At 42.0% G+C, this 27,434-nt stretch overlaps 1 protein-coding gene and 1 long non-coding RNA gene across 6 annotated transcripts in view; one reads left to right on the top strand and one right to left on the bottom strand.

Annotated features, from left to right (window-relative positions):
• ZNF385D (zinc finger protein 385D) overlaps positions 1 to 27,434 on the bottom strand; it is a 549,735-nt gene that overhangs the window by 392,924 nt on the left and 129,377 nt on the right. For both annotated transcript variants that reach the window (XM_081883280.1, XM_081883288.1), the window contains exon 4: positions 4,555 to 4,619. The gene's annotated coding sequence lies outside the window, so the exon portion shown is untranslated. The remainder of the gene's footprint in view (positions 1 to 4,554; positions 4,620 to 27,434) is intronic.
• Positions 490 to 12,997, top strand: LOC309353823. 4 transcript variants are annotated; one of them, XR_014162026.1, is made up of 5 exons: positions 492 to 631; positions 4,588 to 4,645; positions 5,626 to 6,165; positions 6,437 to 6,473; positions 12,892 to 12,993. It is a non-coding gene; the product is annotated as an uncharacterized lncRNA (long non-coding RNA). The 4 variants fall into 4 exon arrangements; XR_014162027.1 differs by lacking the exon at positions 492 to 631 and adding an exon at positions 656 to 771; XR_014162028.1 differs by lacking the exon at positions 4,588 to 4,645 and having other exon boundaries at positions 490 to 631; positions 12,892 to 12,989.

Genomic DNA, 27,434 nt, shown 5'->3' with positions numbered 1-27,434 from the left:
AGTGTTTCTCAACCTGTGGGTCCCCAGCTGTTTTTGGAGTACAAGTCCCATCATTCCTAGCCAGCATGATCAGTGGTCAGGGATGATGGGAGTTGTAGTCCAACAACATCTGGGGACCTACAGGTTGAGAACTGCTGCCTAAGCAATCTCAGAAGATGGGATCTTCATATGGATGGGAATGGAAATACCTTCCTCACTCCTAAAGAAAGTTAATAAGAATCATACCATGGCAAGCCACAGTCCCTTTCAGAATGGCTGACTGAGGCTCTACACATTTCAAAGGATTCATATAGGGCAGGGCAACCTTTGACCATCCAGATGTTGCAATGGTCAAGATTGATGTGAGCTGTAGTGCAGAAACCTCTGGAGGGACAAAGGGTTGAGGCTGCATGGCCGACACATTCAGCTCTGGCCCTGGCTCCGCCACACGTCCTGACATCACGTGTGTGACGTCAGGACATTGTGATGTCACAACATTGCCTCCCCCCCATCACCCTCGTAAGATGGCACCTCTGATGTCACTGAGATCAATTAGACTTCTGACCAAGAGTATATTGTTGGCAGTGTGCATAAGTTGTACATCTTCCCACAACAGTGTTAACAGTTATTCTTGAATATTCTATCAGACAAGGTTTGCAACCTTTCAAACTGGAGAAACTTTTTTTAAAATAGAGAACATTTTGAAAAAACAATGAAAAATTGCCGCATAACCTGACTTCGCAGTTGATTCAATAAAAAACAACCACTTTTTGCCATTTTCAGAAACTGAAGGTAAATAACAAGAGGTAGTGTTATACATGAGGTGTCAACTATATTGCTGCTTTATGTAATATGCAATGGTGTCTATTTTTAGATATTTGAACATGTGCTGAATTGCTTATCAAAGGGCTTCATAAATCTTCTATATGACCGTGGCTGAGTTTTACATAAATTTCAACCAAGCCACAGCCACACTATGAAAACAGAAGCCTTACTTCTTTCATATGATTTCACTTCAGCTCCCAAGGGCAAGATGTTTGGAGCTGTAGCAAGTGATAAAGGCTACGAACTCTGGAGAATAAAAGAGAGAGGGAAACGAAAAGGGGAATCGATTTGAGGGAATCTTCCTGAAAACTAAGGTAATATCTACACCATACACTGAAAACACCTTTATATTACTTTAACAGTCATGGCTCCCCCTGCCCCTGAATTATGAGAATTGTAATGGACCTCTCACAGAGCTACAATTCCCAGCATTCTTAATGATTTAAAAAACCCTTACTTATTTTTCTCAAACGTCATACAATGGGGTCAGGACTGAACAAACAGAAATGCTTGTATAGAAGAGAAACATCTGCTTAACCAGAGCCCTCTCTTCTTGGTCCACCTTTGCAATTTCCACTTCCAAAGAGAGAAGCAATTTATTAAGAAATCAGTGGCTTACTTCTTCAGCACTGGGGGGGGGGGGGCACAATGACAACAGCACACAAAAGTTGTAACATGTGTGCAGCTTTCTCCAAGGTGTGTGTGTCCTCTTTTGGATTCTAGACTCGTGTGGGACCTGTATTTATTTCAAGGTTTTCAGAAGCTCCCTAGATAGCCTTTTAAAGGAATTCAATAGAATAAAAATATCAGCACATACTCTAACCCAGAGAAACCCATTTGTCTTTAAACAAGGATGGCACAATTACAGCAATTAAATGCAAGCTTAATTATAGAGCTAAACTGGTTATAAATAACCAAACTTGAAGAAGAAAAGTTCGCGTGTTTCCTAATGTAGCTTCATCTCTGTAAAAAGGAGGAAAAGACCCCACAGAATCTCACAGAAAAGAAAGAGAAATGTATGTCAACAAGCGAAAAGAAAAACAAGAAAGGTGTTCACAGTCGAGCATTCACATCCCTTAGATTCAAAGGAGTATCTTCTACAAAAGGCTTGTTATAGATTCATCAGCTGTTCTGTATTACAAGAGGTGACTGAAGTGTGACTTCAAAGTGAATACTCAAATATAGAACAACCAATAGAACTAATGAGATTTGAGAGCTATATAATACAGTGCTACATGAGCAGTGGTGTAGTGTTATGTACACAAGCTTGGGCCTTGTGAACTGCTTTCCTTTTCTAGTGCAACTACATGAAAGAGACTGGAAGCTTTCATTTCAAATTTTAACTAACCACGGTTTATCATTATGTCTAACCCAGATGAACTGTGGTTAGATTTAAATATGATTTGTGGACAAAAGTGTGGTTTACTTTGATAACCTAAATCATGTTGATGTTTAACCCTTGTTTGTGGCCCATATATAATAATAAATCATATTTAATTGAAAACGGAATCAAAAACATAATCTCTTCCTTACAGCTGCATTGGAAGAAGAGAGGAAAGGAAGAGGGCACCAGTGCCAAGCTCATGTACATATGAACTAGATTTTTTGGTATGATTTTTCAACTAGCTGTGACAGGATCTGTCAGAATTATCAGCTAGCTCACATTTAACAATTTTGCTCACCAAAGTGTAGCAGGGTAAGTTTGTCAAATGCAAGACAAATTATGTCAATAATATTCTCATAGTCCTCTAATTTAAAAATGATAATTTGAGTCTGGCAGAAATTTATTCTGGACCCATCCATGATAGTTTCTACTAATAACTGCATCGTTATCAAGATTATTTCAAACAGCTTCCATTATCATCAGTTCTAGCATCTTTCCTGGAATCAAAGCTAGATTGCCCATAATTTTGTTTCCTCTTTTCTCCCTCTTTTGAAGACTGGAAAATTTGCACAGTTCAGTCTTGCCATCATTTTCAGTCTTGTGGTGGCACCTCACCCCTTTCCCAGGATTTTTGCAAATATTATGGTTCTGAAAGTACTTTAGTTCCCTATGATGCAATTCACCTGGCCCCAAAGTTTCAGACTCATTCAGATAGCTAGGTATTCCTTACCACCTCGCTATCAACCTAGAACTACAATCCTGACTCCTCCCCAGTCATAGTACATTTGAAAAGCTGCACACAAATCATGTTTTGGGAGAAGACTGAGGCATAATAGGAGTTGACCTGTGGTGCCTCTTCCTTGTCAACAGTTAACATTTCACCATCCATACTCCACATTAAGCCTGCTGTTTCCTTCCTCTTGCCTTAAACATAGAAGAAAAGCCCTTCTTGTAACTTGCAAAATCCCTTACCAACCTCAGATTGTTCTAAGCTTTAGTTTTCCTGGTGCTGCCTCTACAAGTATTGGCTCTTCATCTGAACTTGTCCTTGGTGTCCTCTCCTTTCTTCCATGTATTATATATGTCCCTTTTTGTTTTCTGCTCATCACTCTGCTTTTTTGTGTAACATCACTGTCATTTTAGATGTCTCCCTCTTTTTTTTCTTTTTTTTTTCGTTTCTCATTGGGATTATTTGTGATTCTGCCTCCAGGAAATCAGCCTTTTTGGGCTTCTATTCCCATTAGGGTATCTAGCCATCAAATCCTACTTAGCTTTTCTCTGAGCTCCAGCTGTCCTGAAATTCAAGGCACATATTTGACTGTGCTGACCTTTCGTTTTCAATAAGATCCAGAACTCCAGCCCATTATTCCAGTCCAAAAAGTCCAACATTTTATGGGCACAGTCCCCGCAAAGTTCCCACTACATTGAACTCATCGGCTAAAACTTCCCTATTGATTAGAATCAAGCCAAGGATAGCCAATCCTCTCACTCCTGAAAGAGAATGTTGGCAGCAAGGCATGCCAAGAATTTGTTGGAAAAACCCATTGCATAGCGGAGTTTGTCTGCTTACAGATATCAGAGTTGTGATAGGAAAACATTATTTATTGCAATAATTAGCTTGCCCTTTCCTAAGGAGCTCAAGGCTGCAAATATGATACCACCCACCCTCCTTTTACCACCTCATCAACCCTGAGAGAGAATAGCTGAGAGTTTGTGACTTGCCCAAGGTCACCCAGTGAATGTCATGGTTGAGCAGGGATTTTAACTACAGTCTTTCCGGTTCTCTTCAACACCCCGTCAACAACACTACACTGGCTTATTTCTAATACAAAGAGATGCGACTCTAATGTAGAAAAACATTTTCCAGGGCATCTTTTTTAAAACTAGCATTTTAACAGTTATATAACTAGCCTAGTTTGACATGATATATTGCCATAGTTAGCTAGCTCCTCAACCAACACAGATGCCAGAAACCTAAATGCCAGGAAATACAGGGGAACACTATTTCTAGAGCAAACAATAAGTACAAAACACCCCACCCTCTGATCCATTAAAAAAGCCTTTTATAAAAATAAGATGCATGCTTTCAACAGGCCTTGTGGGCAGCTACAGCTGGTAAAAATAAACATGGCAGGATTCAGTGAAAATTTCTCCCTGGCTAAAATAGGGTTCTGAAAGATGTGGCACCTGTTTTATTAATAACAGAGTGTTGTCAATAATTGTCCTATGCGGGTAACCCCCCTGGGTTCCACGAATCTTTTAAAAATGTGAACATCAGTTTAAAACGCACATCAGTTATTTCTCTAAGCATATATTTTTGTATTTCTTGCTTTCAGCAAGAGACTAATAAATATTAGATTTCTTACCGCAAAGATTCTTCTCCCTCTCTTTTACTTCAGGGACCATCTCCAGAGAGACAATGAAACTAAATCTATGAGAAAACCACAAGCATAAAATGTAAGCAGTTTTACTAGAAGAATGCCTAAAGACAGACACAAATCTTGCAGGACAGACACAACAAGTACACAAACATATTCACAGACCATTTTATACATAAGGCAGCCAGAGAAATAGGGAGCATTTGGTACATTAGAAGGTCACAGTTCTCTAATGTGGCACTACCACCAACCTATTGCTTTTTATTTTTTTGACATTATAGATTCACCTTCTCACATAAAATGTTCATTTCTTTCTTCACTTGAGGCTGACTGAAAGGAACTGTCTCATGCAGACTTCAAAGGCAATTTATTTTGTTATTTCTATTTATTACTTGTTTTGTGGAAGCTTATAGATCTGTACAAAGTAAAACTAGCTATACTTTATATATTTTATATTAGATTTTATCTCATGTCATTTTTGTAGGTCTGTCACAGCAGTATGATAAACTGTATAACAGACTAAAAAGTTATAGGCCCATTCATCATCAAGTAATTCAAAGGAAACAACATGGATTACTTTCCTTTTCTTTTTCTTGACTAAAGTATCACACACAGAAAAGGAATCAAAACCAGAGAAAATCTTAAGTAACAAGATACTCAGGACCCTACATTTGGGTTGGCTCAAAGATGATTAGAGTAGATCAACTGAAACCAGTGGAGCATAAGTCATGACTATTGCTTTGATTGGCTCTACTCTAAATGTGACTAACTCTGAATTCAACATTTTATTAACATGTTATGCCCCTTAGGTTTTGTTTCAATGCTGCAAAGTGAATACGTAGCAATTAACTCAGGTTACATTAAATAAACTGTTGGATTTACTTATTTTTCTTTCTTTCTTTTAAAGGACACTGTGTCCTTTGAATGCACGGAAGAAGTTATAGATGAGTTTGGTGACAGCAAATGACAGGCACTGCACTTGGATCTCAGGAAGCCCTGATAATAATGGGATGTGACAGGCACCCTTCAAAAAAGTAACAGTTCTGTTCTTGGTAACAGGTCAGATGAAGAATGATGGAACAGAGAAGTGGAGTCGTCACCACACCCGAAGCACTGTCAGGGCAGAAGGTTGGGGTAGAACACATTTTTTGCTCCATTGTATTATTACTACAACTACTTTGAACTTTGCTACCCGCCCTTTGCCAGCAGGTCCCAGAGCAGGTTACAACAACTCAAAAATTAAGAATTAAACAACAGTTAAAACAGGAAGAGGGTGGGCCCTGAAAACACACATCTGAGATGTCAAAAGCCAGGGTAAATAGGTGTGTTTTCAGCATTCATTGAAACTTGCATAGTGAGGAAGCCAGACACAGCTGGTCTTGACACCAAGTGGAAGGACCCCTGCTTCCTGCACTCCCACCAGCAGCAAGAGATGAGCAATAGCTGGGACAACTGCAAAGCAGGTAAAACTTCTGGCACCATCTCCCTGCTTTGCTTTTCTATTGCTCCCGCTGAAGAGAGAGGAGAGATGCTTGGAGGAAGACCTCTGGACCCCACCACAACTGATCTGCAGCAGCTGGCCTGGTGACAGACTGTCAGGTGAGCTGGAGAGATTACTGGGGAGGGGGTGGTTTAGGTTTTGAAGTGTATGGCTTTTGGTCTAGGGAGGTGACTGAGGTTTCATTTATCTGCTAACTAGTGGGTCGGAATATTGCTTCATTTATTGTTTGACTACATTGCTAATGTTGTTTGTTACTGTTTATGGGGCTGGTGTGTTGTTTTTGTTTTCTTGCATGTTATATGAAATGTTAATGCAATATATGGTCCCTTCCCCTGTGTTATTACTTATCTGCCTTTATTTGTCTTTAAGTTTCTTGGAAACTATTGGGTGACATCCAACTAATAAGGTAAATAAATGAATAAATGTAAAGTCTTCATCATGGTTTTGGATTCAAGTCATGTATGCTGCTAGCTAGCTATTGATTGATTGATTGATTGATTGTGCTCCAAAAATCGTAGCCAGATACAAAACAGGACAGGACTGCTACTCCTCCGATAGATGTGTAGAGCAGAGAATCCCCGCTAGTCATACAAGGAATAGTAAGGGTAGGTGGTACCAGTATTGCTTCCCCAGAACACCCAGCATCCTCTCCCTGAGGCCGCTGCCACACTCTGCCTATTATCAGAGCCAGCACTGGCTGTTTGTTAGCTCAATAGGATGGCCAGACAAAAAAAAGGAGTAAAGGCTCTAATCAGGTAGAAGAAGAAATTCAGCAGGTGAAGTTTACATAACAATTCCCTCCTTTACACAACATTCATAGAGCAGGAGTCTTGTCTTCTTTTTGATCTGGCCCCTGTATATCAAGTCATTCTAGCCAAGTCCTCTTCTTGCTCTTCCCCCAGTGCCCGCTGTCATCCTAGCACATGGTTCAGCATGCAGTTATTCAGGATGCTCTAGTCCTAGCCAGCATTTCAGAGAATAAATTTGTTATAAACACTCCCTAGCATGGACCAACTTCCCCTTTCGCTTTAATGAAGCTTCTCCTGCACAAGCTTTTCCTCCCATTCAATCAAAATAAATAGGGAAGGCCAGCATTTCAGGAAAGAACATTGGTGTGTAGAGGGTGTTTCGGGCTAAGATGCTGAAAATCTAGTCAGTGTTGATTTCAAGGATAAGCAAGTCTCAAACGATCCCATCTTAAGATGAAAGAGCTACCAGTTAATAGTCATTAGCTAATATGCGATGAAGTCACAGCTAAGACTGAGTTTTCTGTCTCATTTTGCCAATGTTAGTATTAGAGTAGGCACTGGAGTTTCCTCTTAGCTCAGTGTTTGGTACAACATTAATCTCACTGTAGTGACTATGAAACAAAACAAAACCAGTAGCATACACACACACACTTTCACTCTTGATGGGAGCTAGCTCCAGAGCTCTTCTTCAGATCCCTGGGGAAGATCAAGACATAAGACTCACCAGAGTTGAACTAATCAAAACCACTGATGGCACAAATTACCCAAGGCAGTCAGCACAGAGGTCACTGCAAATAAAATGATCAAAGGTTCAGGACGATCATGCAGCTAAATAAAAATGTCACAGTGATCTGCACTGAGTAAATATGAAAAGAATGGAAGTGAACAAAAAGCTAGAAGGATTTCAGAGGCAACCTTCTGGCAATGATAGTTTGAAAAGAAGAATTGGATTTGGAAGACATTTTTCTAGTATAAGCTTTCTGCATGATCCGCTTACTTCCAGAGGAGTCTCCTCTCTGTGTCTTACACACACACACACACTTTTACACTACAGATACTTCAGCTTGCTAAAATAAATCCTCATTTCTACAAATGTTCTATATAAGTAATCATTCAATTGCTGGCAGAGGCAGAAATCAAATGGCGTTTTCAACTAGATTTTGCTAATACATTAATAATCAGATTTCACAGTGCCGTTTACTGGCTTTGACCTCACAATGAATTATGCACAAAGAGGTCCCACTTGGCTATGGATGTCAATATTTTCAACTGCAAACCACTGCATGACCAGTAATGGAAAGTTCTGGTTGTACTCAGGGCAGGGCAGAAGTCCAGGGCCCCACATAGCAAAATGAGCAAGACATTACCAATTACACACCCAATCTTTTTAAGATGATTCTTTCCTAACCTGATGCTGCTATTTTTGATGTTTTTAAACTGATGTTTAAGGTGTTATCTCTTCTGCTGTTTTCAATTCCATTACTTTGAAATTCTTCATTTAAAGATTTAAGATAAATAAGCAAACTTTTAAAATTAACGGACGTGCAGGGCAACCCTATACATGTGTTATATATTCAGTGGTCTGTGTTTGTCTGAGTCTGGATTAAGGATTATGAGCTCCTGTGTTCTGATTCGATACATGACATCCAATCACAGAACATTTCAGGATTTGGGCCTCTGCCATTGGCCCTTAAACTCTGAGTTATGATTCGCAGCTTGGAAGTTTAGAAAGCCAATCACGTTGGGAGTGGCTGGCCCAGGCCTTCAGAAATGTATATAAGCAGTTGCTCTGCCCCTGATGTCCAGTTCTGTTAGTTCAATAAAGGTTCTTGTTGTTATCACTGTGTCTTGCCTTGTGGGAACCCACCTACACATCAACATGTCTACTCAGAATTATTGAGTTTCATGGGACACACTCCCAGCTACATGAGTATAGTGCTGCATCCTAAATAATAAAATTAGACTCTAATCCTGTACCGTTTCCTGGGCTTAAACCCCATTAAACTCAGTGGGACTTCCTCCTGAGTAGTAGACATGTGTAGGATTGCATTGCCATATTGTTCAAGCTACTTTTGTAAAACTTGGGTTACTCTAGATTTACACCACTGGAGCAAGAAACAATATCCGATCCGTATGCATTGCTTTTCAATACTATTTTTATTCCATGACCTATTTAAGCAGTTGCCTTTGTCAGAGGAAAGAAAAGCTGTTGCTGTTAACACTGAACTATGCATTTCACTGTCACCTTCTGCATTCTTGACAGATGATTCCATAAATGAGAAAGAAAGAAAGAAATAAAAAAAACCTGAGGACAAACAAATAGAGGATTTGTTGCATCTCATAGCATTGCCTGTAAAGCTTGAGAAATATTCAATGTCACCACTCTGCCTTTCTTACTTAAAACATTGCCATTCCATCTCTTCACCAGACTCTCAGGGCGGAATATGTATTAAAAGTCACAGCAATATATAAAATAAAAATGTTTAGTTAATGAAAAATACACCAGTATACAGAATGTCCATCTGTCCCAGTGCCATCCTAGCTATCTGATCAGCCACTGCATTTCCCCGAAGCCCCATGATCTGGAACACACCAAAACCAAAAACAGAAGGGAAATGTAGGGAGCCATGATGGTAAAGTGCTTTAAATGGTGTAGGTGTAGCTGGCTTCAATGAAGAAAAGGCCAGCAGCCCTTCCCTCTGGCAAGCTAACAACATGATCCAGAGAGCAGTGGTGGTATCAGGGCAGGACTCAGATGCAGAAGTCCCAACGCCTCACTCCGCAGAATAAGCAGCAGGGCTGGCTTGTGACATTTTGAAATGAATGAAGTAAAGTGCGTGGCCATCTAAAGGTGTTTGTGTGTCCCCAAAAGACTGTTATGCCCAGAGTCTAAAACTACCCGCACCACAGCCAGAGAATAGATAGATAGATAGATTCTTTATTGTCATTACACAAGTGCAACATTGCACAAGTGCAACGAAATTGGATGCCATCCCTTAAAAACAACACAAGCAAAACAACAACAACAACCAAACAAACCACATTCCAGCCACACCCACACCCACACCCATCAAACTCCCAGGTCACACTATCGAGTTACAGCATTCAAAAAGGCCACAGCTCTTGGATAGAAACTATTTTTCAGTCTATTTGTCCTTGACTTGATGTTTCTATATCTCCTGCCAGAAGGCAGTAGTGCAAACAGACTGTATCCCGGGTGAGATGAATCCTGCAGGATGTTGTTTGCTTTCCTAAGACAACGGGAACCGTACAGTTCTTCCAAAGATGGGAGAGGATGACCAATAGTCCTTTGGGCTGTGGTTATGACCTTCTGGAGCACCTTCCTCTCCCTAGCTGTACAACTGGAGAACCAAGCACAAATACAGCATGCTGATAGAGCGTTGGGAGCACTGTTTTAAGTTCAACATGGTTGAAGTCTCCCGCAATGATGTGCACAGAATGAGGTATATGTGTCCTGATGTCCAGAGATCATTATTGCTAGCACCTTACAATCCTATGCACCCTGTCCTGGAATATGACTCATTGACTCGTATAGTAGGGCTTACTTCTGAACAAAAATATATAGGATTTCCATGTAGAACCGGCCCTATCATTAGGCAAAGTATGGCCGCTGATTTGCACTTTCATGAATGGGCACCAAATGGTTAGATTTTTGTCTAACATCATCATCATTATTAATACCCTAGTACCTCAGCGCCTAGGGCTTGCTGATCGAAAGGTCGGTGGTTCGAATCCCCGCGGCGGGGTGCGCTCCCGCTGCTCGGTCCCAGCGCCTGCCAACCTAGCAGTTCGAAAGCACCCTCGGGTGCAAGTAGATAAATAGGGACCGCTTTCTAGCGGGAAGGTAAACGGCGTTTCCGTGTGCAGCTCTGGCTCGCCAGAGCAGCGATGTCACGCTGGCCACGTGACCCGGAAGTGTCTTCGGACAGCGCTGGCCCCTGGCCTCTTGAGTGAGATGGGCGCACAACCCCAGAGTCTGGCAAGACTGACCCGTACGGGCAGGGGTACCTTTACCTTTACCTTTTACTATAATGAATAGGGACGTGGGTGGCGCTGTGTTCTAAACCACTGAACCTAGGGCTTGCTATTCAGAAAGTCAGCGGTTTGAATCCCCATGATGGGGTGAGCTCCCATTGATCGGTCCCTGCTCCTGCCAACCTAGCAGTTCAAAAGCATGTCAAAGTGCAAGTAGATAAATAGGTACCACTCTGGCGGGAAGGTAAACAGTGTTTCCGTGCACTGCTCTGGTTTCGCCAGAAGCGGCTTAGAAGAAGAAGAGGAGTTTGGATTTGATATCCCGCTTTATCACTACCCGAAGGAGTCTCAAAGCGGCTAACATTCTCCTTTCCCTTCCTCCCCCACAACAAACACTCTGTGAGGTGAGTGGGGCTGAGAGACTTCAAAGAAGTGTAACTAGCCCAAGGTCACCCAGCAGCTGCATGTGGAGGAGCAAAGACGCGAACCCAGTTCACCAGATTACGAGTCCACCGCTCTTAACTACTACACCACACTGGCTAAGTCATGCTGGCCACATGACCCGGAAAAACTGTCTGCGGACAAACGCTGGCTCCCTCGGCCAGTAAAGCGAGATGAGCGCCGCAACTCCAGAGTTGTCAATGACTGGACCTAACGGTCAGGAGTACCTTTACCTTACTATAATGAAATATTTAACTTAAATGGCCTTGGATACTATGCACCACAGCTTGGATGGGGAAGCACCACTTCCTGCTCCCCCTCCAGCAACAAATCTGTGGTTACTTCTGGTCATTGATCTGTCAGATTTAGTCCCATCTCCCACCCATCAAAACGCAATATTAATAGTCCCTCAGGGCTGTTATGGGGGTGAACGTTCTGATTATGACTACATAGCAGGTTGCACATTAAAGTGTGCTACAGTTATTAAAATCAAACATGTGGCCGTAACACAAGGTGAAGAAAACCATTTTATCTTTTGAAATTTCTAAGATGAAATAGTCTGGCTACTGATAGTCTCAGAACATCTAAAGCATAGAAACATCTGAAGCAAACTGAAGCCTCAATGAGTTCTGTATTGATTTTGCGTGTCAATGCTCAAACAAATGCTTGTTTTTGTCCGGGAGTAGGGTTCGTTAAATGGACACACGCTGCGTCTTAGACACTGAATTATAGGCAGGTTCCTTGTTCGCCCAGCTCCTATGATTTTACGTAGGTTTTCGAAAACAAACAATATTTGGTGTTGATTTAAAATGAACAATAGTGTAAATCAAACATATTGACAGAGCGGGAGCCAGAAACCTGCATTTTTAAATGACAAAGGATCATGCTAACTTTGCAAACTTTGCCCGGTGTAAATGGAATGCTGACTTCTTGCAAATATGGTTTGCAATTTGCACATAGAGAGGCAAACTCCAGAAAGCAGGATCCTTTACTCCTCCCCATGCCCACCTATGTCCCCCAATGCAATCTCAGCCCTAAGTGGATTAGTGTTTCATCTACACAGAAGCTAACCAGAGTTCTCATCCAGGGTGCAGTACTAACCTTGGTCGCTGCCCATTGAGGCTTAATGGTGTAGTGAGGAGACTGCAGTATTCACAGTCCTGCCAGCCAGGGCAGAAGGTGGAACAGCAGACAGATCACTATGTCACCTGGGATCCAGTCCAGATCATGTTTGGCAGGTGGAAGGGGCAGGAGATGCTGTCATTACTCCACAGGTGTAGGACCGTGGAGGTCAGCAGGATTGGACGGACGACACCTCTGCCCAATCCACACATATACCAGAATATAGGGGGTTTGGATTTCTCAGCTGAACAAGGATTCAGCTGGGATACCCTCACATGGCTTCAGTAAATATTCTTCTTCTTGTGGAGAAAAGGTAGAAAATATATGCCTAAATTGACTGCTACAGATGCATGTAGGGCACATTATCTGCAATGATCTCCACATGTACGCACACAGAGGTACATTTGTGCAAATTCTGATCAACAAATTCTGACCTTGTCCTAGGCAACAATTTGCTGTTCTATATTAAACAGTTTTGCTAGATGCCCATTTTGTTATTTCTCTTTCCTTTGGCAGCTCTGATTGCTTCAGAGTTTAGGGAAAGAATTTCAAATGAAGTTGTTACACGATACATCAAATACATTCTCCCCATTTCCCGCAATTGACAGGTACTGCAGCAAATTTCCCATTGTGAAAGCCTCATAAACCAAACAGATTATTCCATTTCTTCAAGTCATTTTGAAAGAACCAAATGACTGGAGCTATTTAGATGCTATTTTGTATTGTGGGTCTCCTCCCCCCCCCGCCCCCCCGCCTCGCCTCGCCCGGCATCCGCTTTTGTTGTTGTTTCATATAGTGGTAAAGAAACATACTGGGGGAAGGGAGAGAGAGAAAGGTGGCCTTTTATGTGCAGATGCTGGATTACAAATTCATTTTGGCACTCCTCTCAGCTACAATCAGTGCAAGAACATTGTCATTGGAAGTGCAACATTCAACTGGATGAACATATATGCCTACCTGTGGCCATTTTCATCTACAGTACAATGTGGCATGAGAGGCATAAGAATGGTCTACAGTGGTACCTCGGGTTAAGTACTTAATTCGTTCCGGAGGTCCGTTCTTAACCTGAAACTGTTCTTAACCTGAAGCACCACTTTAGCTAATGGGGCTTCCTGCTGCTGCTGCGCCGCCGGAGCATGATTTCTGTTCTCATCCTGAAGCAAAGTTCTTAACCTGAGGTACTACTTCCAGGTTAGTGGAGTCTGTAACCTGAAGAGTCTGTAACCTGAGGTACCACTGTATTGTGTTTCCACAAGCAGAACAGGAAGGCACCAATCCTCCCCATTGTTTGTCCCAGTATTTAATATTACAAAGTACACAGAATGCCAGCATAGCATTGTCTAGTGCTCTACAGATATCATGGCACTATAGCTCCCATTATCCCTACTGGGTGGGGCTGATGGGAGTTGGAGTTCAACAACATCTGGAGGCACCACCTTGTCTACCCCCTTAGTTGTGAGGATACAATTGGGTGGAAGGCGAACCACAGACACCTCCTTAAGCACCTTGTTATAAGTAAGTATATTTGCTCCTCCGGTCTAATGTACTTCACAGTGCTAATGTGCTTCAGCTCGGTTTTCAGCATTCTTAAGGTTGTGGGGAGAGCCAATTCATATTCCAAATTCTTTTCTGGCTCGAACCAATTTTCATATACTAGCAGGGCCATCAACAATCCTTTGCATCGCAGAAAAGTATATAAACAGCTGAACTTAAAACCGCCGAAAGATGAGTTCCAATGTTTACAAAACGATTCTGTTTTTGTTAGCGGGGGACTCTGGGGACTGGCTGACATACCATTCCCATAATGTCCAAGGAGCAGCGTTATTTGAGACGAGACTGAGTTGACATGACCATGTAGAAAAGTATTAAATTGTGACCTTTCTATGGTCAGATTTAAGAACACTGATCAGGTTAATCCATCAGTGGTAACTAAATCTTACAGATCACATATATGAACGGCAACATTCCTCTCCAAAGTTTTCTCACTGAGATTTCTCATCTGCCCAGTTGTCTGGCTCTGTAATATACTTCCTGGTTGCTTTTTAAGATGGGACGAGTGGCTGTGACAAAGCCTTGGCAATAGGCAGCGCTAGGAGGATGGGAGTTGCCATGTGTGTTAGGATGATCAGGGTCAGATCTAGTTCGCAGAACTAGGGCTGGTTCAAATCCAAGGAAATCACCATAGAAACTCTAGAGATGGCCCAAGAGACTTCGGATATAAACAGATGCATCTATTAATGGCTAGCAAAGATTAGGCAAGCAGGAAGTGCAGTAGAAAGTGAGAGATTGAACTCTTACAATTAGAGACATGAAATAAGGCACATAAGGCATTTCCACTGCTGAAATGGGGCTGGTTTGTTTCCTGCATGGCACATAACACACACAGGTATTTCTGAGCTCTTCTATGGATGAGCAGCACATTTAAAGGACATTTATACCACCAACATGCCTTCCCACGAAGAACCCTAGGAACTGCAGTTTACCCCTCATAGAGCTACAATTCCCAGCACCTGAACCAATCTACAGTTCCCAGAATTCTTTGAGGAGAACCATGTGCTTTAGATGTACAGTGTGGATGTGACCTAAGTATCATTAGTAAAATAAAATAAAAAATGCAATGCTGTTGCAGACATGCAGAACTGGGACATACTTTAAGGGCGGGGGGGGGGAGAGAGAGAGAGATGGTTGATACCAATAGCTAGTCAATCAGAAACAGCAAAGTGGTTTGGGGGAAAGACAAACTGCAAGCTTGGCTGCAGACAGACTCGCTGGGTGGACTGAAGCACTCCTTCTGTCCCAGTTTTTCTTCTGTGAAGGCAACTAGGAGAGGCAGAAATATATAGCCATAACAGATAAAACATTAGCAGGGTGTGTATGGCAAGTGACTACTCCCTTCCGGGGATTGGCTCATTTCCACAACAGCCAAGTTGTAGATCAAAGCCCTCAATCCTGATAGTTCTGCTAAAATGAAACTTTTCAAAATAATCCCAGAGAAACATGATACATGGGGATTGTAGCAAAGGAGAAACTTAAATGAGCTACCTTTGTACTCGATCAGAGCTCATGAAGAGTCAAGACTAGCAAGTGCTGTAGGGGAAGGAGAAATTTAATGAAGTCACAGTTGGGACATCTAAAAAAGAGAGAATTAGGAAGAACATGAATACATTTAAATAAGAAGAAAGAATATTTAAACTTGGAAGACAGGACTCCTCACACAACAGAAATTGAGCCTTGGGCACTAAGCCATTCTTTAAATGATTCAGCAGTCAACTTGGCAGTAAAGCCAGAGTTTTGCCACTGTTGAGTAATATATTCCGTTTGGGGATCATAGACTTATATCCATTATACCTAGATTAGATTTGATTTTATACTAAGACAACAAATTATGTCGTAGTAAGCTTTTTCTTCTCTTGTTTTTCCTTGCCATTCCTGTAAGTTTGCTCATCATTTCTAAAAATAAGCACTTTCCAAAAGCATTGCTGATGTTTCCAAATGGCTTAAACTGTACATATTGAGAAGAGGAGGGGGTTTATCTGGAGGAGGGAGATATTTCATGGAAACTGCAGGACAACTGCTCATGTCAAATCCTACTTTGAATGTAGAGGCTGGGGGATTGTGCTTGAATGCATGAAGCTGCCTTGTATATAACCAACCCAGGCCTGCATCCCCAATGATGGACATTTTTTTTCAACCCTTTGATGGTGGGAACTGTAGTTTAGCATGCCATTGGCTACGCTGATCTACCCTGATGGGCAGCAGGTCTCCAAGGATCTGAGCTGGTGTCTTTCCAGTCCTCCTCCTCGGATTATTTTAAGTGGAGATGCAAATGGGATGGGATCTTCTATATTCAGAGCTCCACAAATGAGCTACAGGGCCTTCCCAGACTCTTAACAGTTGAAGATGTGATGGTTTCTACAATGTCAAATGAAAGAAAATGAGAGGAGGAGAAGGAGGAAGAAGAAGAAAGGTCGGTATTACATGTGAAGCTGAAAATGCAAAGTTTCAGGTAAAAACATTGATAAGTACTCTGTGTGATGCCAGTTATTTTAAACAGTTGCACATTAATTCAAAACCTACAGAACGGAGGGTTGGAATTTACAATTCACATGATTAATAAGCAAAACTGTCACACTAGAGGGGGGGGAATGTATGACATTAAGACTTCAAGAGCCACATTTTGGTAAAGCAAGAATATGTCACAAGAGCTATCTTCAAGGTCCTCAATCCTCTTAAAGATGCCAAATCTGGTCTATTATGCTGTGCGCCACTTAGAAACGGATTTTCAGCATCAGCAAACTAGCTAATATTTTTTCCCCAGCTAGATAATTATTTGAAAACTTTAAGAATGTAAAAGGGTTTTCAAGAAATGCCCTACATATGTATTAGAAATATAGAGCCTTAGCTGAAGGTCTGACTTCATTATGGGTTTGCTTGGGAGTTTTTTGTTGTTGTTGTTTTTTGTATTTCTTTTTGACATCAGGTTTTTCTGCATTTGGGATTTACCTTTTTCTGTCCATACCTGGACATTGCCCTGGGGAAGTAATTGACCCACATCCATACAATATTTCTTGGTTAGTCACAGGGATTGAAAGGAAATTTGATTTGGACTGGATTTTAATGTGAACCCACCCAGTTCTCACTTTCTCAAACAACATGTGAATGAATGACCACTTCTCAGAATTTTGCGACATGGTTCTCCAGCCAACCAATGGATGCAAAAATGTGTATATTAGGAGAAAGTGTGCATTAAAATGCATAAGCTAACAAAAGCATCCAGTGAAATGCATTATGTTAGAGAAAGTTGCTTGCAAAATGTGTGTTATTGGGCAAAATTGCATACTCAAATGTATATACGAGGAGAAATTTGCACCAGAACACTGACAAATTTTCACGAGGACTAAAAATAATAATAAAACATCAAAAATACATAAATGTGGTGCTCTGAACTTAAGACTGGAAAATGATAAATAGAGAGAAACCAAAAATGACCAATTTGTCCTTCCCTGGTTACTCAATGCATGTGGAACCACTGAGTGTGAGATTTCCCCCCCTGACCAATCTTGTGCCTGAGTCCCATAATACACATGGTACTTGTTCCAGAGGCATAGGGTGGGGTGCCAGGGGGGGGGCATGGCCACAGGTGTACATTTTTTATTGGGCGCAATCAGGCACCCCCACAACAGGCACAGAGCCATAGCAGTTGAGGTGTGGCAGCAGGTGGGTTTGTTTAGTGGGCAGGTGGAGGCAGCAGGTGAAGAGCCTGTTGGGAGGCAGGCTCTGTACACCCTTCACACAGGCTCCATGCATGTGCCCCCACCCCAGTTGCCCAGTCCACCCCCCACCCCCCTGCCCACACCTGTCCCATCCCGGGCCCCAGCAACCCACGCTATACCACTGACTTACTCTATTATGAGAAAGTCACTACATACTACAGTAAGGCTGCAACTTACGTAGAGGTTACATTCTGGGGGTCGTGCCTAAAGACAAAATTGCATATTGTTAAAATATTTTGGGTGCAATGGCAGGTGGGGCTGCCAAAGTTGTTTTCCCCCAAACACCTGCCCTCTCTTATTTTTTAATGTTTGCAAAGTGATAAAGTTAAATGTGCATAAGCTGCGAGTGTAATGTACTGCAGATCAGCACTACAGACAAAAATAAAAATATGAACCTATACTGGGGTGGGAGGAGGAAATGAAACCAGAGTTCAGTTGTGTCATCACATAGCTAGGGTCTGTACCACACAAAAAAAACAAATTCAATAGTAAAGTGGTACGCCAGTGGTTCTGTAAGGAAAGAGAGTGCATTTTTTTCATATTTGGTGGGAATGTTGGAAAGCAAGGAAACATTAGAGATATCACTATTATTAATGAAAGTATTTGACTAAATTTAGTTGCTAATCACTATTGTTCCTTTTAATTTACACTAAAGGTTCTTGAGTTCTTGGAGAATTTCAGACATAAGTTTTCTATATAATTACAATTGCAAGAATCCTTTAAGACCAATACTGGAAGGTGGATCATAAACCAATTAAGCTAAGTTAATTACAAAGTTGTGTGAACAGCTGGGGGTCACTGACCATAAAGTTAGAAAAGCAAGAAGCATATTAAAAAATACTGAATAAATGGGAATCAGTGGTCCAATTTGTTTGCTTTTTTAAAAGACTTGGGAATAACTAGTGCAGGAAAGAATTAATGTGTGGTTTTACCATCTAGATATTTAACTTTAACTCTTCTGTGATCATGATTAACCCTCAAGATACTATTTAATGACAATTAAAGTATGCTTTCAATGCAAAGTGTGTCACATCAGGTCTGCCAAATTATAATCTTACACAACTTAAAAGGGTTACATCAGTACTTGGCTCCATGGCTACTAGCCATGATGTCTCTGCTCTGCCTCCACAGTCATACCAGTCATACCAGTGAATACCAGTTGCTGGAAACTGCAGGGAGGGAGAAATTTTTTGTGCTCAGGTTCTGCTTGCAGGTTTCCCACAGGGCTCTGGTTGGCAACTGTGAGGATGGGACCCTAGACTAGTTCATCATTTCTTCTTATGTTCTTATTGAACCATCCAGAATCTTGACACACTCAGAAAACTTCAGCTGAAAAATGTTAAGCAGGGGACTCAGCTACGTTGGCAAAGAAAAGGCTCTTTATATGTGTTGTTTATGCATTCTAAAACTGTGACACCAGATGGCGCTGTGGAGTACTGGTTTGTGCCATCCTGATTTCTCATGCAAAGCTTAAAACATGTTTAAGTGAAACGCTTCTTTGATGTGTCTAGGTCCAGCCAAGGATGGGAAACCTGTGGCCCTCAAGATATTTCTGGGCACCCATGTCTGGTGGTCAAGGATGGTGGGAGCTGGATTCCAGCAAGATCAGGAGGACCACAGTTTCCCCATCCCTCCTGTAAATGCATAAGCACAACCAGACAACATCCTTGTATTGGCTGGACTCCAACCCCACAAACATGTCAGCCGGTCTTTGTTGATTAGATTTATATCAGCAAACCAGAATCTGAAAGATGGGAAAGCACTTGTTGGCTTTAGTATCACATCTACATGAATTGCTCGAGCCTGGGAAAAAATACATATATCGTACAGCTTTATTAGGCATATCACATTTGTGGAAACTATATCTGCTAATGATTTACAGAACTATTATAGATCTGAAAATTAAATTAAGAAAACAGCAGTAAGGGGAGGGGTAATAAAGAACTACAGAAATGAGAAAGAGAGAGATTTAATAGAACAGAGAATAGCTGGAGAGTTGATGAAAATAATATAGCCACTGCAAGCTACGGAATCTATTCTCCTAGAGGGAACACAATATATGGCTATGCAAACACTGGGCTATAATTTCATTTTTAAGCTGTGCCAAGGTAACCTTAATTCTGTGCTAAGAAAAAAAAACTTACCAGAAAAGATTGAATTCTGTAACTGGAATAAATTATACACGCTAAGCAGATTTACAAAAGGGGTTTGTGTGTGTGTGTGTGTGTGTGTGTGTGTGTAATGTAGTGCGCTACCACCAGTCCTTGGAAGAAGCTAGGAGTTGTTTAAGACACTGGAGTCCCACCCTTGACTGGTGGCAGTCATATTTAGAGTTTTTTGTAGGAAGTGGCTTTAAACATCTGTGCATATATTCTCAGCCATGAGAGGTAGAAACCTACCTTTTAAAACAACACACAAACACTGGGATTCTTAAAAAAGATTCCCTGCTTTGTCTAGCTTGCACAGAACTGCAGAATGCATGCAATTCTGGAGATATATTATAGCTGCAACAGGAATTGGCTTCTCATAATCAGAAGGTCCAAAAGCTTTTTCACCTGAAAACCGCATTAATGTAATTTGGTCTTTGTTCGCATCCACAGATTGGAGGTATCTTGATGGATAGCGGTGAAGAAGGAAAAAGCAGAACAAAGAGGATCAATAAAAGATGAATTTGTATAGAGCTCTGAGTAGGAGAATGGGAGGTTTTGGGTCAATCTATACAGCCATTCAGTCCGGGAATACTTGAAAATCCTGTGAGTCAGTCAACTGGATAAATGTAGCCCATAGTCATAAGTTTAAGCTTTTCGGATGCCATCACAAATTTTGATTTTAAATAATTGCAGGCAACTTCTGCAAATGCACATGACTAGATAGCCACGGGGAGAGAAGCGATGTGCATGATTTTGAAACAGTCACCATGCAGCCAATTCCAGTGGGTTGACTCCATTCCAGTCTAAATTAGGTTACCTTAGTGCCCACTGAAATCAATAGAACTAGTTAGTCATCATGACAGAAGTCCCATTAATTATCCACTACCTTAGGCTGAATCCACACTAGGATATGTATTAGTATGTAGACTGCTGTTTCCATTTGTGGACAGGAGTACTTTCAGGCCCCTGCAAAGCAGTGTAGGCACAGAAAATGCCTACACATGGGAGACCTGATGGGCTGAGATCTCCCCTTGCATTGAGGCGATCTATTTATTTTCTATTTAATTTATATACTCCTTTTTGCTTGTGTGGCTTCTAAGCAGTCTACAGCTGTAAAACCAATTACAAGAAAATGTGCTGGAACGCGCATAACATGTGGGTAGTGGGCGACACAGCCAGCAGTTGCTGGATTGCACACCAATGCGTCCAAACACCCTTTGGGCTACTACTCATGACTGGATAATACTTCCAGGATAAGAGACAGTATGTAATGTATGCAATGTAATGCTGGACGAGATAAGCCTTTGGTCTGATCTAGGAGGCCTCTACATCAGTTCTTATAGTTAGATTGCTTGTGTGGGCATTCACTATTCCATATTGGGATGGATTCTGTATATCGTATCACCACTAGTGGCACATGGTTTGCTTTATCGTGGAATTGTATTCACACTAGCAGAAGCAGCCCAAGTCATTTTGCTGCCCTTTCATGAAACCCAAGATGTGCAGCCACGACATTCTGCCCAATGGTAGGCCAAACCCTAAACATTAGCTAATGTCTGCTTTTGTGCTTGCTTTATCATATACATGTTCTGCAAAAGGACTTGACACCGCCAACAATATACCGCCAATGTTAGAACGATCATTAAAAAAAATCATTTATGTGAAGCTATAGAATCTGGCATGAGATAGATAAATCATATGAGGGTCTAAAAGCAGAGTTTCAAAAGATTTGTTCTAATTAATAAAATCATCAATTGTGATAAGGGGAATTGCTCATTTCCTCTGTAAAGGCTTCCAAAGGTTTACTAAGATGATTAATCAACAGATCAAAAGATTAATCAACTTTTGTGCTGGCTTGAAACACACCTTTCAGTCTAAACTGCAACCATTCTTGCACTTTAGGGCTATCAGGCCTCTGTTATCCACAGCACTTCCAGTTGGTGTTCCTGATACCCACCTGTAAGGTCCATGTATCCTACTAAATTAGTTCCAACCTACTATTATTGTTTCTAGTGTGCAAATAAACATGGCTTTATTTATTTGTTTGTTTGTTTGTTTGTTTGTTTGTTTGTTTGTTGAGCATATTTATAGCCTGCTCTTCATCACACTAGCTCCCAGGGTGAGGCACAAACAACATTTGCATGAAACCAACTAAAGCAATCCTGAACTATAAACTGAAACACAACAGTCGCAGCAGCTAAAATGACAACGCAAAAACTGTGTGAACAAGAAGAGGTTTCAGTTATTTTTAATCCTGTTTTCTCACTGCCACACTTTTACAAGTTCCTGCTATTTCATCTCTTAATATTTGGAGCTATTTTAGATGATACAGATGTAGCACCTGAAGGAGGCGAAGAAATGTTAATACCCTTTTAGACATGTTGTTTTGTCGGTTGAACACAGAAAATGTGCAGCGGCACTTTCTCCCCTTCCGGGACCCTGAGTATTAATTATCTTCTTTGGGAACAGGAGCTGTCTGCAGTACAAAGACTGACCGGACATACCCACCTTGCAGAAACTATTTGCATTCTCTGCTAAACATTTGTTTGGAGAAAGCTACCTTTTCTTCCCCACCAATCTCAATCTGTTTTATGACCTGAGATGACTTCTTAGTAAAGCAGGGGAGTGGGGAGGCAGACGAAACTAAATATTTCCAACTACATTAAGGCATTAATAATGTATCACTTCCTCTAGAACAGGTTTTCAAAGCACTGCCTGACTGGCCTGGAGCAGAATGTAAAAAATTTACTCGGGAATTAAATTTAAGCAATAAAAAGGGGAAAGGCGCAACAGTTTCTATCTCAAAACTAACACATGTTGCGTAGCCAATCTGCTGTAACTTCCAATCAAGGTGCTGTCCCCACAAATCAGGGCATTCTAAAAGAAGAAGTAGTTTAAATGCAGCCACAGTTTGTGACTAGAGTTCATATCCAGAGCTCCCATTTGTTAGCATTCATAGAAAAATCTGCAATACATATTTGCTCTCTCAACTTAAAGGGCATGCTGAGTTAATTTTTCAGAAAGAATCAAGTCAAATGCCAGTATAATCCCTGTGGGGAATTATCTCTGTCACTGCAACACAATACATTCGCCTGGGCATATCACGCTAACTAGCTATCTTGCTGCATTTAGCAGAAGAGACTGCCAAATTACTGTTTAATTCAGTGCAGATACACATCTAGGCAGCACATTAAGATCATCACATTGGCTTGCAGACTGATTTAAAATGACAATTCTAATGTGCTCTTACATAACCGGAAAATAACGTGAGATTAATAATATAGTGTATTCATTCCTGGGCAAAGTTAGATGCCAGGTGACATACTGTCCAAAAGAATTTAAGTAGAGGGGACAAGAAAAGAAAGCGTGGAAATGTAAGTCAAGTTCTGGAGTTATATTTTCCTGATCTGCATGCATAGCAAGAAGCGAGGGCTCACAACCTCCAAGAATGCTTTGTCTGGGTGCTTATGGCAGGGAAGGTTAGTCCATTAGAACAAATGGGGCACTGTCCCACCAAGCTCAGTTTGCCCTCAGCTAGCCCCTGCTGCCTGCCTTCTTTCTTATGAACAGCCTGGAGGGTGGCAAAGGCTGTTAGCTTCCTCTTGTTTAGTTATAGTGCTACCTCTGGAGAACGTAGCAGAACGTGATTCAGGAGTCCCTGGTCACCAAACTAAAGCTCAGCACCAGCATCCGTATCTACCATCTCTGTGGGTTGTGCCAGCTCAACATGCTGTTTTCCCTGAGCTGGAGTCAAGTTACTGCTGGACATCATGGTGATGATGACATCACTATATCATGTACCTTCTCGTGTTTGTCTTCCTGCAGGTTTTCCACATTCCATCAACAGGGAAAATAGTCTATCCACATTAAAAGGAGGGATAGGTAAACAAGGGGGACCTTGTCATGAACAGGGGTGCATTTTGCCTTTCTTTCTCAAAACATGGAAATCAAAGCCTTGTGGATATTTCCAACTGTATAGCAGGGCAATCTATGCACTTCTGCAACTGGCTTCACTGCGGCATTTCTCCCAGGTAAGCACATGTGGAATTGGAACCCGAAGTTATTTTTAAATGCTGAGAAATGTCAGGCCTGCTTTCTGCTTGCTTGTTTACCAAGCTTTCAGGTCAAAGAACTTTGGAAATTAAATTATTTCAAACCAAATAGGTTCCTGGAGTGTTACAGCTCTGATTAAACTTGGCAATTCTTATGAAATGTACAAAAAGTGCAAAGTTAACGAGATTAGCCCAGAGCTTGGTGCTACTTCGGGCCTTCAAAACTTCTTTTTAGTGATGTTAAAAATTTATTGAGCAGAGGTGCATTTATTTACTAGGTAACAACAACAAAAAATCCTGCTTCAAAAGGAAAGCACTGCATTAAAACACTTGGCTATTGGAAGGTACAAACAGATATGCATGAAATTGTGTAGAAAGCTAAGGACAGTCCCCCCTGGATCAGACCAGATCCCTCTAGTCCAATGCTGATTCTCCAATAGCAGCTAGCATAAGCTGGGCAATGAAAATGACTTCTGCAAAGGCAACAGGGTTGAAGTGACAGGGGTTGTGGTCTTTGTTTTCCTCCATTCATTAAAGCTCCAGTCATTAAAGCATTGTTAATAATAACAATGATAATACACATGTAATTCTTTTTATTGAGCACTAGTCAGGAGAAGCCACAGTACAGTGTCAAGAGAGGAAGCAGATGTGGTGGACAAACTGCAATATGCAAAGTCCAACCATGATCTTGTTGGCAGGGCAGAAGTGAGCAATGAGAGTTCTTCTTGCACTCCATCCTTTCTCCTTGTGAGCTGAAACATTTCCCCATTCACTGCTTCCCATGGGAGGAAGTCAATATACATCAGCTCCAAGGGTGGCTCAGGCTTATCCCTCTTTTAAGGGCGAATCAGGGGACTGAGAAGGCTATGAATTCTTTCAAGCCATGCCTTCTCCCAATTTGTCCCCAGCCCACTCCCAATTTGTCCCCAGCCCACTCCCGATCCATCCCTACCAATCTCCACCAAGTGTGAGTCAATGGTGAAAGGTTCAGCAGACAGAAGGGGCCCTATGAGGTTGGATTTCCTCCTCTGAAGTCATACCTTGCATCCTTTAGACTCTCTCTGTGGTGGAGGGACCTCTGGAGCATTTGAGAAACTGCTGTGACCAAGTGGCTACACACTTTGAGGATAATGTTGCTTGACTCTGGAATGACCTTAATTTTGCAGCTGTAGCAGTTCCAGATGAGTTCCAGAGTTTTAGCTTTATGCAGTCAGCTGATGTGGCAGGGTGCTGGCAGCTATACTCTTGGCCACCTGCCCTCTTGATCCCTGTCCCTCTTGGCTTATTAAATCTAGCTGAGGGGATTAGACTGGTCGGGTACACAGCGTGGTTAGTGCTTCATTGCATGAGGGGAGAATCCTTGCTGCCCTGAAAGTGGTGTGACCACTCATCAAGAAAGTATCCTTGGACCCTTTGGACTAGAATAACAACTGACCAGTTGCAGCTATTCCCTTTGTGGAGAAGGTGTTGGGGTGGGTTGTGGTAAGGCAGCTGCAAGCCTTCTTGGATGATATAGGTTATTTAGATCTATTCCAATCTGGGTTCAGACCTGGCCATGGGAATGTGTCAGCCTTGGTCACCCTGACAGGTGGCCATTGCAGAGAGATGGACCTTACTCATACTGCTAGATCTCTCTGTGGCTTTTGATACCATTGACCATGGTAGCCTCCTGGACTGGCTCCATGGAATAGAAATTGGGAGCACTGTGCTACAGTAGTTCAGAGAGTTGGGAGAATGCTTTCCAGCCCCCTGGCAGTTACACTATGGGGTGCCACAGGACACCGATTTCTTCCCAATGCTATTTGGTATTTGTGGCATTCTGGGAGAAGTCTTTAGGAGTTTGGGGGCAAGGCAACATTAGTTCAGTGATGACACTCAGCTCTGCCATAACATCTGAAGCAGGAGAGGCTGTGTGGGCCTTGGACTGCACAGTACCATTGGTGGGGTGGACGGCTGAGGGGAAATAACCTGAATTTGAATCTTGGCAAGATGGAGGCGCTATGGAGGAGTGGTTCCCATCTCTGATAAATTTCTCAATTGCTTTCCCTAGACAGGGTTACACCACCCCCTGAAAGAGCAGGTTTGCTTCTGAATCCAGCTTTGTCACTGGAAGCCCTGACGGCCTCAGTGGTCAGAAGCAGCTTTTACAAGCTGTGCCTGGTCTGACAGCTGGCTCTGCCATGCTTTTTGCTCTTTTGCAAGTTGTGTCTCTGAGGAACAGGAAAGTTATAAAAGAGTTCTAGTGGCACAATTGGTGCCAAAGCTTTTCTTTTGCTTAGGTCCAACCCAGTCCCTCCCTTTACCCTTCTGGTCTCTCTCAAATCCTACAGTTCTCTTTCATTTCTTCCTTTTTATTTAATGTTGCTGTCATTTATGAGTGCCGTGCTGCTTGCTTGCTTGCTTTTATTTGAATTAGCAGACCCCTCTGGCTGGCTCAGACTATGACCCTGGGTTGAAATGGACAGACTCCCAAGCTGTTTTTCAAAGCACCAACTTGGGAGTCTGAACCAAATCTTCTGGGTTCTCCTAATAAACATGTGTCTCTTTGGGATGTCTTTAATCAAAATGCACTTCCCATATATCCCTTATCTCCATCAGACTGATCTATACAGTATAATGTTCAGAGATGGTTGGTGCTCATTAGATAGGTAGGGCGAAGGCAAGGAGACTCAGAAACTGGAGCCAAAAATCAGTGGCAGGCAGAGGTGCCCCGAATGAAACCTGCAGGCACCTGGGGGTTGCCTGAGGGCAGACTGAGGTTGGGGTTGATGGGGCACTGCTCCATTCCCACACATGAACCAGCCTCCGCAGATCATGTTCATGCCTGTAAATCTATTACCGCATTTTTCGCTCTATAAGACGCACCAGACCACAAGAGGCACCTAGTTTTTGGAGGAGGAAAACAAGAAAGAAAAATATTCTGAAACTCAGAAGCCAGAACAGCAAGAGGGATCGCTGCGCAGTGAAAGCAGCAATCCCTCTTGCTGTTCTGGCTTCTGGGATAGCTGCACAGTCTGCATTCGCTCCATAAGACGCACACACATTCCCCCTTACTTTTTAGGAGGGAAAAAGTGAGTCTTATAGAGCAAAAAATACGGTATATCTCCTGCACTGTAGTACAAGGTACATTCTTCTAGAAACACATTTCAAAAAGTCACAAGTATCCACATTTTTAGCCCAGCTTGACAAGTTTCAGTCACCTTGTATTTCAAGAGGGCAGATGAAAGCTTGTCACGTCTACCGAAGTTCTTCACACAGTTTTCCAGCCTTTTAAAAACAGGCAAGAGCAAAAACCTCAGGAGAGAAATGAGCATACTAATGGCGACCGATCTATTTATTTTACTACTGAAGTAAAAGCACACAGAACACATTGTGAAGTACAGGAGTTGCTTGATTCGTACTCTGTTGGGTCTCTGATTAAACACGACTCAATTTAGTAGACGTTCTCTCCACTCCACTCAAAACACACACCCTCGTGCATTAGTTTGCCTAGCAGGCCCACTTTACGCCCTCCATTTTTTAATTTCCTTTGGGACTCATGTTGACAGCCGTCATAGCTCTGCAAACAGCAGGGGCTGTTAACT

This window comes from Podarcis melisellensis (genome assembly GCF_964234715.1).
Source record: "Podarcis melisellensis genome assembly, chromosome: 12".
Classification (NCBI taxonomy): domain Eukaryota; kingdom Metazoa; phylum Chordata; class Lepidosauria; order Squamata; family Lacertidae; genus Podarcis; species Podarcis melisellensis.
This window is presented reverse-complemented; position numbering and strand designations above follow the sequence as displayed.